This window comes from Myotis davidii, unplaced genomic scaffold, assembly GCF_000327345.1.
Source record: "Myotis davidii unplaced genomic scaffold, ASM32734v1 scaffold1439, whole genome shotgun sequence".
NCBI lineage: Eukaryota > Metazoa > Chordata > Mammalia > Chiroptera > Vespertilionidae > Myotis > Myotis davidii.
Genome location: NW_006292342.1, coordinates 343,738 through 353,984, shown reverse-complemented (window position 1 = coordinate 353,984; position 10,247 = coordinate 343,738). Strand labels below are relative to the sequence as shown.

The window sequence follows — 10,247 nt, the reverse complement described above, 5'->3', positions numbered from 1 at the left end:
TCAACCAAAGGACTTGTATGCATGCATATAAGCATAACCAATGGACATAAGACACTGGGGGATAGGGGAGGCTAGGGGACTGTCTAGGGCGGGGGGAAAAAATGGACACATATGTAATACCCTTTGTAATAAAAAATTTTAAAAAAAAGAAAAAAAATAAAAATAAAAAACAAAAAAACAAACAAACAAAAAAGAATATAAACTTCTCCAGGGTAGAAATTATTTATATATACATATGTACTTATATATATTTATGTATTTTTATTATTTATATATACATATATAATTTTTAATATATATGTCTTAGAGGAAAGGAGAGTGAGAGAGAGACAGAAACATAATGATAGAGAGAATCATTGATTGGCTTCCTGCACGCCTTCTACTGAGGATCAGGCCACAACCCTGGCATGTGCCCGAACCGGGAACTGAACCTCGACCTCCTGCTTCATAAGTTGATGCTCAGCCACAGAGCCATGCCAGCCAGCTTCCAGTCAGAAAGATATTTTGCTCCCTTTGTTCCCTGCTATAGCCCAGCATGCAGCCTAGTACCTGCCACACAGTAGAGGCTCACGACGTGTTTCTTAAGCCAACTCCTTCTCATTGCCCTGTTGCAGAGGTATTACCAGAAACAGAGAAAGCACTCCCGTTGTATTAAGGTCTCTATCCCCCTGAAGTCACAGGCACATAAGGTACCCAGTAAATGACAATGTACCCAATGGCACTGGAGTCACATAGACACAGGTTCAACTCCAGGGGCTGCTGCTAATTGGCCGCATGTTTATCGGCAAGTGGTTAGCTCTTCCGGGGGTCTAATTAGTAAGTGTGACACACACAAACCTTCCCCCCTGAGCTGTGGGGAGGATCATAGTTCTCTTTCTTTCCATTTATACTCCCCACTGTCCTTTCTCTCCTACAGAGGGAACCTACAAACAGGAATCAGATCACATCCCTCCTCTGCTCAGAACCCTCTTACTTCCCATTTCCCTTAGAGCCAAAGCCCAAGTCCTCCCTGCATCCAACAAGGCCCTTCAGGACTTGTCCTCACCGCCTCCCACCCTCCTCCTCGGTCACTCTTTGGTTTCTGGCCACATGGGCTTGTCACCAGACCTGTCACTCCCATGCCAGTCTCGGGGCCTTTTCATCTGTCATTCCTTCTGCCTGGACCACTCTCCCCTGAATGTCTTCATGGCTCACTCCCTCATCTCCTTAAAGGCCACCTTCTCAGCTGACACTGGGTCTAAAAATCACTGCTCCCTTCCTACCTTACTTTCTGCTGCCTTCCCAGGTGTCATTTGTTTCCAGAATGTTCACCATATCCTAACAGACGACGCCGTGTTCTGATTTTCCTGATGCTTATCTGTCTCGCCCACCCGAACGTCAGCTCCTAGATGACGGCGTTCTTTGTTTCTTTCGCTGCTGGACTCCATTGCTAAGAAGGGCACCCAGTACGTTCTCCATACATAGTAATTGAGCAAATAGGATGTAGAGAAAGCACTTTGCACAGGGCTCTGCACCTCCCCCCGCCCCCGCCCCCGGCAGCATATTGATTTTGGAGCCTTTAATGAAAAAAAAACAATGACCTTGAGACCTGCATACTGCAAGGCTCAAAGTTTGGCCATTTTGGCCTAAGCCTTGGTGGAGGTGAAAGGTCAACATGTCCAGCTCACGCCCGTGGATCAAAGGCTCAACCTCTGTCTCCAGTATCAGCCTCGTGACTCTGCTGGCCACAAGCATGCTAGCAGTTTAGGGAAGACACATCATAAACTGTAGGGCCCCCCAACATCTGGGCTTTCCTAGGCGCCCCCCCCCCAATCACTGTGCAAAGGTTTTCACAAAGGCCAGAGGTCAAGGCTGCAATATTGGGGGCAGCCCTGAGGAGATGCAGAGCATGGGTGCAGGGTTGATGGGGGGGGATCTGACCTACTGGGGGGAGCTGTCTAAAGTGCCCCCTCACCACCTGCCAGAACATCTGCTATGTGTTTGCAGCTCAGTTTGTGGGTAACTGACAAGCCCTGGAGGAGGAATCTCCCATTGAGTCACCTCTCCACCCCCAGGATGGGCCTGATTTGCATAGTCATTTCCATGCCATTTTAGTTACCTTCAGTTTAACCGCAATAGGAATTTGGAGAAAAGAAAGAAAGAAAGAAAAAGGCACCAAACCAGCACTCTAGTCAGGTCTTGGCAGAAATTCAGACCCTCCTCAGGGCTTGAAAGCCTGGGGAGGGCAGAGGGGCTCCTTGGGTCTCAATTTCCTCCTCTGTAAAATGCGGTGTAATTGACCCGACCTCACCTGGTGTGTGCCCAGCTTGAGCCTGTGTACCCTCAGACACCCACTTCCCCCGCTGACCCTGTCCCATGGCTAGGGGCTGACCCCTGCACACATTTCCCTTGTCCACTGGTTTCTGCCCAGATTTTGCCAATGGCAGGCACTGAGGGTAGATTGGAAGGCAGGAGGATGGGAGAAGCCAGAATATTTCTTCCCAACGGCTCTTGGCAACATCTCCCACTGGATAAGGCCTGCCTAAGTTCTCATTTCTTTCTTTTTTAAAAAAAATATTTTTATTGATTTCAGAGAAGAAGGGAGAGGGAGAGAGATGGAAACATCAATGATGAGAGAGATTCATTGATTGGCTGCCTCCTGTACACCCCCAACTGGAGATCGAGCCCAAAACCTGGACATGTGCCCTGACCGGGAATTGAATCATAACCTCCTGGTTCATAGGTCGACGCTCAGCCACTGAGCCACACTGGCCAGGCCCGGTGTGCTAATTTCTAATCTCACCCTGTTTATACTTCGGTTTCGTATCTATGTAACCAACCCCTGTATTAAATCCCCTCTGTTAGAAATATTTCTATTTTTCTGATGTAAGGCAGCTGTGAGGGATTTTATTTGTTTTAAGAAACAATTTAGAGACAACAAAGTCTCCCCTTATCAGTGTACAGTTCTGCAAGTTTCCACAAACATATATAGTCATGTAGCCACCACCACAATCAAGACATAAAATGGTTCCATTACCAAAAACTTTCCCCCTTCTGTGGTCAAGTCCTCCCTAACCCCCAGGCCCTGCCAGTTACTGGTCTGTTCATAGTCCCTATAGTTTGCCCTTTTCTAGAACGTCATAGAAATGGAATCATACAGCCTGTAGCCTTTGGTGTATGGCTGCTTTCCCTCCTTACGATGCATTTGAGATTCATCCACGTTGTTATTTATAACTGGCTCCTTCCTTGTGGAACTGGAGGTTCCAAATATATTCCTGAGTGACCTGTGTAAGGAGGGACTGCAGTTTGTCTACATTCCCTAGTTAGGGCAGCTGCTGTGATGTTTGTTTGTTTTTTAATCCTCACTGGAAAGTATCTCTTCCATTGATTTTTTTAATTTTTATTTTTTTAGTTTTTAGAGAGAGTGGAGGAAGGGAGGAGAGAGAGAGAGAGAAAAACATCGATACAAGATAGACTATTACCTTCCGTGCCCTGACTGGGCTATGGATTGAATCTGCAACCAAGGTACATGACCTAGACTGGGAATCAAACCTGAGACCCTTCTGCGGGCTGGTCCTCTAACCACTGAGCAAAACTGCCAGGGTGAGCTTTTCATGAGCCAATATTTGCAAAATGTTTAGGACAGTAACTGGCACCGTAAAAATCTGTCAGCCATTACTTCTATGCTGGTGGTGGGGGGAGGGGGGAAAGGGAGTGAGGGGGGTCCTGAGAAGTGGGCCTCAGGTGTTCCCCTCCCCCTAACGGCTTGCCTCTCTGGTCCCTTGTCCGGAAGACAGAGCCCACCCTTCCCAGGCTGGAAGGGCCAAGACGGCATCTGGTGCAGACGTGGCAGGAACTCAGCCCATCCCTGAAGCTGAGAGTGGGCCCCAAGCCCATGGATGGAGGAAGCGGCTGCCAAGATCAGCATCTGGAAAGCTTCTCTGCAGCTGGGGCCCCCTCCCCCAGTGCCGGGGTGATGATGAGAAAGTTGGGACCTGTCTCAGACACGTCTTTTTATGCAGTTTCTCCTGCCAAAAGCGGAGAGCTGGGGGTGGGGTGACAGTAGAGACCCAGAGAGGCTTGAGGACAGGCCTGGGCCCCCTCGATCTGGGGGAGCTCAAAGAATCAGAGATCAGAGGGTTTCCCTCACCTGGATCACAGAGAACATCCTATCTCACCAACGACCCATGTGGTCCTGAGTAGTAACCTTCTGCCCTGACCCTCTGGGACAGGGCAGGGGGTCGCTGCATCAGGACTGGGGATAAACAAATTCAAATCCTCCCACTGCTGTGTACCTCAGCTTCTTCATTTTTATTTATTTATTTTTTTTGCGGGGTAACTAGTTTTGTGGGGTTTTTTTGTTTGTTTTTTTTTAGCTTCTTCACCTTTAAATTGGGGTGAGAAGGAAAAGGCAAAACGGTGGAGACAGTTAAAACAATCAGGGGTGCCCCAGCCAGTGCGGCTCAGTGGATTGGGCATCATCCAGTGCACCAAAAGGTCGCTGGTTCTATTCCTGGTCAGATCACATGCCGGGGTTTGGGGCTCAATCCCGGGAGGCGGCATGTAGAAGGCAGCCTATGGATGTTCCCCTCTCACATTGATGCTTCTCTTTCTCTCTCCCTCTCCCTTTCTCTTTCTCTAAAAATCAAGAAACTATTCTTAAACAAAAACAAAAGATGAGGGGTTATCAGGGGTAGGGAGGGATGAACAGGCAAAGCACAGAGACTCTTTAGGGGAGGGAAACCATTCTGTATGCGTACAAGTCACTATAGGTTTCATCAAACCCACAGGAGGTGCAACACCAAGAGCAAACCGCAGGGTGCATTCTGAATTTGGGGTGCTCATGGTGTATCCGCGTAGGCTCATCAATGATAACCAAAGCACCTCTGTGGTGCCATGTTGATGGAGGGGGAGGCTTTGCATGCCTGAGGGCAGGGGGCGGGGGTATATGAGAAATCGCTGCGCTTTCCGCTCGGTTTTGCTGTGAACCTAAAACTGTCCTAAAAATAAAGCCGATTTTAAACAATAGGATGATGATATTCCCCACCTCCTAGGATTGGGAGGGCTCAGCGCTGCACTCAGAATAGCCTGTGCCTCGTGAGCATTAGCCATTGTCGGCGGCCCTATCATCAGCGGAGGCTGCTCCGAGGCTCTTCACCTCTAGCTTCCCTTCCTGGTGGCTCCCCAAGAGGAGGGTCATTTCCTCCTCCGTCCGCTGTTCTCTCTCAGGAGCCCCCTTAGAGCAGCTTCCCCTGTGACCCCATCTCCCCCACCCCGGCCGATCTCAGGAAATCCAGTCCTCCCGTGTTGTCCAGTTCTCCAGCCCGTTCCCTCGGCTGACCCAGCGGAGACCTTGTGTTGCCCCAGAAGTGGGCGGTGGGAGGGCTGAGAAGAGGGGACGGAAGTTGCTTATGGGTGTATCTCTGTGTCTCTGAGGATATCACCTTTGTCTAGTAGCCATGGTCTCTTTAACAGACGCCAGATATGTCTGTGGCCTTGACATCATCCCCACCCCCAGGTCCCTGGGGGGATGGCAAACTGCTGAGCCAGCCCAGGCAAGTGTGTGTGTGTGTGTGGGGGGGGGTCACTTCCTCCCCAGCCTTCAGGTTCCCACAAAGAGCTGAGATTTCCGCTCTGATAGCTCCCCGTCGAGAAGAGACCCAGTTTGCTCTCTGCCTTGTCCCCTGTGTGTTGAACACCTGGCTTCGAGCAGTTGCTCAGGCAACACATTTCACTTGGCAGAGGACTCAGTGGGGTTTTGCTGAGGTGTCAGTGGACCCCAAGATCTGGCCCTGAAATGAGTGGACGCTGAAATCTGGTTCAGGAAAAGGAGCAAAGTCACGGTCTCTTTCCTTATCTCCGCATCGAAGCCCTGTTCCGCTGTGAGAACTGTCTGGCTTCTTCACTGTCTCCTCCATCAGACTGTCAGGTCTGGGTGGCAGAGACCCAGAAGGCATCACCAGAACCAGCACAGAGCATTATATGAATATACTAGAGGTCCGGACACAAAATTCGTGCACTGGGGGTGGGGTGGGGGGGTGTCCCTTAGCCCAGTCTGCACACTCTCCAATCTGGGACCCCTCAGGGGATGCCTGACTGATGGCTTAGGCCCACTCCCCGCTTCTGGCTGAGCAGCGCTCCCCCTGTGGGAGCACACTGACCACCAGGGGGCAGCTCCTGCATTGAGCGTCTTCCCCCTGGTGGTCAGTGTGCGTCATAGCGACCAGTTGTCCCGCAGTTTGGTCGATTTGCATATTAGCATTTTATTATATAGGATTATATAGGATATGCTGCACACATATATGTAGCATTAATATAATCTTTATGCATTTCTTTGTTAATCATGTAAACATATTTATTTTTTAAATACTTTTAAAAAATATCCTCACCTGAGGATAAGTTTATTGATTTTAGAGAGAGGGGAAAGGAGAGAGAGAGAAACATCAAATCGGGGATGTGTTGCCTCTTGTACTTGCCCTGAACATCAGGTGATTGAACCTGCAACCCAGGTACATACATGCCCTTGACCAGTAATCAAACCCAAGACCCTTTGTTTCTTGGGCTGGTGCTCTAACCACTGAGAAAATGGGGCCAGGGCAACATATTAATTTTTTATGTTTGGTTAATATTCTATTGTTATATATGTATGGCTTCTTCTTTATCCACTTGTCTTTTGATTGGAACATATAATCTGTTTACCTTTAAAATGATTTATAGGTATGTAGTTATTGCCATTTTATTGTTACTGGGGATGTGCCCGCAACCCAGGTACATGCCCTTGACCGGAATCGAACCTGGGACTTTTCAGTCCTCAAGCCAACGCTCTATCCACTGAGCCAAACCGGTTAGGGCCAACCAAGAACTTGTATGCATATATGTATAACCCATGGACACAGACAATAGGGGGTGAAAGCCTGGGGTGGGGGCAGGCTAGAAGGGTCAATGGGGGGCGGAAATGGGGGACATATGTAATAGTTACAACAATAAAGATGTTTTTAAAAAAGAACTTGCACTTATAGTGTAAAAAAAAAAGCTGTTTTTATTGATTTCAGAGAGGAAAGGAGAGGGAGAGAGAGATAGAAACATCAATGATGAAAGAGAATAATTGATCAGTTGCCTCCTGCACGCCCCCACACTAGGGATCAAGCCTGCAACCTGGGCATGTGCCCTGACTGGGAATTGAACCGTGACCTTCTGCTTCATTGGTCAATGCTCAACCACTGAGCCATGCCAGCCGGGCAACACGTTTATTCTTAATATAAATTTGTTAGTATTGATAAGTTGAATAATAATATCAATAGCTTTATTAACAGTGCTTTGTATATTTATATTGATGATTATTATTATTACAGGAATGAATTTTACACCTAAATGTCTGGTGATTTGTTACCTTTTATTTAATTTTTATGTCTTTGTAAATTTTTTGAGTTGGTAATGTGAACTAAAAATTTCAAACAGTATTACAGGGCACAGGATGAAAAGTTTGACACCCTCTCACCTATCCTCCTGCCGCCTGCTCAGTTCCCCTCCGAGGTTAACCGCTGTGACAGGTGTCTTGTGCCCTCTCCCAGAGAGGCAAATGTGTGTGTATTTATGCAGCCCTTATAAATACACCCAGAAGTTCAGGCAAACAATGCAAACTGTTCTACATTGTGCTTTTTTAAAATTAACACGTTGAAGACAATTTCACTCAGTACAAACAAGACTACTCCATTTTAATTTTGTAATAGGCATTAATGGGTCCATTTTTTAAATATATATTTTTTTATATTGCATCAATGATGAGAGAGAATCATTGATGGGCTGCCTCCTGCACGCCCCCTACTGGGGATCGAGCCGGCAACCCAGGCATGTGCCCTTGACAGAAATCGATCCTGGGACCCTTTAGTCTCCAGGCTGATGCTCTATCCACTGAGCCAAACTGGTTAGGGCTTAATGGGTCCATTTTAATTTCCTTTTTCATCATTTTGCTTTTCAATACCCTTTATGAAGGTATCAAGCAGTTTAGTTTTTTTTTGTTTCATTAACTTCAGCTTTATTGACATAAAAAAATTATAAGGTATTTAAAGCACACATCATAGTGATTTGATATACATATACATTCTGAAAGAGCTCTCCCATTGATTTCATTAATACATCCATCACCTCACTTATTTATCTGTTTTTTTGTGAGGTGTTGTGTGTGTGTGTGTGTGTGTGTGTGTGTGTGTGTGTGATGTGCCATTGAGTCAGTTCCAACTCCTGGAGACCCTGTGAATGAGTGCTGTCCACAGTGTCCTGTCCTCAACAGCCCTACTCAGCTCCTATGAGTAGACTCATGCCGTGTGTGTGTGTGTGAACATTTAAGTTCTACTCTCAGCACATTTCAATATCATACAATATTATCAACAATAGTCACCATGTTTCACATTCGATTCTCAGACCTTATTTCATCTTATTGCTGAAAGTCTGTAGCCTTTTACCAGCCTCTCCCCATTTCCCTCACCCCAGCCCCTGGCAGCCACTTTCCTACTCTCCGTTTCTGTGAGTTTGACTTTCTTTTTTCAGATCCCATATACAAGTGACACCATGCACTATCTGTCTTTCCCTGTGACTTTTTTCACTTGGCATAATGCCCTCAAGGTCCACTCATGTTGTTGCAAATGACAGGACTCCCTACTTTTAAGGCTAGATAATATTCCATTATATATATGAAATTATAAATGGGACATTATATATATGAAAAATATATATCACTTTTTCCTCTCTTTTTTTTTTTTGTTGTTAATCCTCACCTGAGGATATTTTTCCATTGGTTTTTAGGGAGAGTGGAAGAGAGAAGGAAAGACTGAGAGAAACATTGATGTAAGAGAAACACATCGATGGGTTGCCTCCTGCACGGGCCCCGACCAGGGCCTGGGCCGGGGAGTAGCCTGCAACCAAGGTACATGCCCTTGACTGAATCAAACCTGGGACCCTTTGGTCTGCAGGCCAATGTTCTACCCACTGAGCCAAACCGGCCAGGGCTCACATTTTCTCTATCCAGCCATCCACTGAGGGACACTTAGGTTGTTTCCATGTCTTGGCTATTGTGAATAATGCTGCAATACACGTGGGAGTGGAGATACCCTTTTTCATAATATTGTTGTTTTTTGAAGCACCTACCTTCTCCCTTCTTTTTATTGCACTGTCTGGGTATCAAACAGTCTTAATTTTTTTAAAAAATATGTTTTTTAATGTATTTTTTAGAGAGAGGAAGGGAGAGGGAGAAAGGAGAGGGAGAAGGGACAGAGAGAAACATACATGAGCGAGAAACAATTGGCTGCCTCCTGCACGCCCTCTACTGGGGATCAAGCCTGAAACCCAGGGCCTGTGCCCTGCCAGGGAATCTAACCAGCAACTTCTTGGTGCATAGGATAATGCTCAACCAACTGAACCACACCAGCTGGGCAAGCAGGCTTAATTTTTAATTTAATTTATTGTTGGAATATTTAAACATGTTACAATAATGTGCACGTTACAACAGCCAAAAGGTACAGAGGATTCAGAGTGGAACCGCCTCCTCCCCCAGGACATTTTCCAGTTTCTTCTTGCAATATTCTGGATATTCTGCACACATCAGGTAGAACATCAGCCGCACGGGGCCGGGAGTTTTGCCTGTTTTGTCTCTATCCTTTAGAACAGTGTCTGGCACCTACCAGATGTTCAGTGTATTTGGTAAATAAACATATAAGCAAGCAGGTTACTTATGCATGTTCACAACTAGTGCAGGCTGAATGAGGAAAAGGGGGGGAAACTCAAGAACCAGAGAGAGGATGGGCCCCAAGTTGGAAGGCAGGGTACAACTTGGGCCTGGCAGCCAGGGCGGGGCAGCCATGGGCAAGGGCAGGTAGGCTGTGGGTTGCATCTTCTAGGGGACAGGAGGCAGCGCCGAACTCTGGGATCCTATCAAGGCAAAAATCAGTTCTGTATTTGGGACAGTGCGTGGCACATGGTAGGAACTTGATTATTTTTTAAATGAACACACAATAGGCCTTGGTGCCTAACTGCTGCGTTGACACACAGTAGGTGCTTCGTGGCTCCTGGTGGAGTAAAGGGGATCCCGTGCTCTCCTCCAACTCCAGGGTCCCAGGGATGGGCCAGAATAAAGCTGTTTCAGGTTCAGGCCACCTGGCCAGGAGGGACATAAAGTCACGGGGCCGAGTGACGTCAAGCTCCAGCCGGTTCTCACGGGAGGACCTGGGAGGGGCAGGGCCCGGGGGAGGGGGGGCGCGGACAAGGACTGGCGC

The 10,247-nt window shown here is 47.3% G+C and overlaps 1 long non-coding RNA gene across 1 annotated transcript in view; it reads right to left on the bottom strand.

Moving 5' to 3' along the window:
• Positions 1-9,408: 9,408 nt before the first annotated feature.
• LOC107183407 overlaps positions 9,409-10,247 on the bottom strand; it is a 1,815-nt gene continuing 976 nt past the window's right edge. The window contains exon 3 of the long non-coding RNA XR_001514201.1: positions 9,409-9,903. This is a non-coding gene — a long non-coding RNA (uncharacterized LOC107183407). The remainder of the gene's footprint in view (positions 9,904-10,247) is intronic.